This window comes from Sinocyclocheilus grahami, unplaced genomic scaffold (genome assembly GCF_001515645.1).
Source record: "Sinocyclocheilus grahami isolate Dianchi unplaced genomic scaffold, SAMN03320097.WGS_v1.1 scaffold49620.1, whole genome shotgun sequence".
NCBI lineage: Eukaryota > Metazoa > Chordata > Actinopteri > Cypriniformes > Cyprinidae > Sinocyclocheilus > Sinocyclocheilus grahami.
The window spans coordinates 1-980 of record NW_015525774.1 but is presented as its reverse complement, the minus strand read 5'-3'; the positions used below and the strand labels follow the sequence as shown (position 1 = coordinate 980).

The following is a 980-nucleotide window of genomic DNA, read 5'->3' as shown; positions in this document are numbered from 1 at the left end:
ATAGACTGCCGCGTGATGCCACAATGAAAAAGAAAGACGGATTACAGCTTTAACTCACGAGATGTACGCAGGATAGACGAATCCGATGAGGTTACAGAGCAGAGAAGCGCCGTATCCGATCACCAGATAGACTGCAACGAGCAAGGCGACAGCTGCGAGACAAAAGACCACATGTCAGGGAGACGGACGGGTTTGGCCCTCACGGCCTTCCGTAGCGCTGTCGCTCAAACAGCATTAGAAGTCCGACATTACCGCACGCGATGTAGGACCTGCGCACTCCGGTCCTCGCCTCGATCTTCGCCAGCACGTCCGTCACCAGGTTCTTCTCGTGAAGGAACTTCTCGAAGCGCTCTTTCAGCCCGCGCGCCATGGCTCGTCTGCTCGCTGATGGCTTTATCGCGATGTGAGACGCGCTCGCGGAACAGCAGCTCGGTGCGCGCGGGGGCTGTGACGTCACGGAGCCACTTCCTCGACCACACCCTTCGTCGGCCGCGAAAGATTTCTCTATTTGCTTTTCACGTTTAAAGTTAAACGAGATATGCGTGTGGATCTATTCGACTGTGCGAAAAGCCACGTGAAAAATTTCCACAGTTTCAAACGCATCGTATGCTCGCGTAGCGCAATCAACAAACGCTCTGCGAACTTCACCGCGATTGGTCGCTTGGTGATGTCCGTTATGTAGAGAGCGATGTGATTGGTCAAGAGTTCTCGGAGAGGAGTTACGCGCTCTCTCATTGGCTGACGCTTCCGGTCCCGCCTACTGGGATGTTTTTCAAGCAGCGCAATATTTTTAGCTCGTTAGCAAGCTAGCATCAGCGTCGTCGATATAAATCCACAGCACTGCTTGCTCTTTTATTGTTAAGCGCTCGAATGGTACAGAACCGTGTGCTTTTGCCACGTATTATAAATGCGAAGCACGCGAGTGTAGTAGCTTAGCGCTGTTTTTAACGCACTAGTCTTGCTTGTTCGGGATGTTTTTA

The 980-nt window shown here is 52.1% G+C and overlaps 1 long non-coding RNA gene across 1 annotated transcript; it reads right to left on the bottom strand.

The window, feature by feature from the left end:
* Positions 1–58: 58 nt before the first annotated feature.
* On the bottom strand, positions 59–974 carry LOC107580891 (uncharacterized). Its single transcript, XR_001608728.1, has 2 exons — positions 253–974; positions 59–152 (listed from the first exon to the last, which is right to left on the bottom strand). It is a non-coding gene; the product is annotated as an uncharacterized lncRNA (long non-coding RNA).
* Between the last annotated feature and the right edge of the window lie 6 nt (positions 975–980).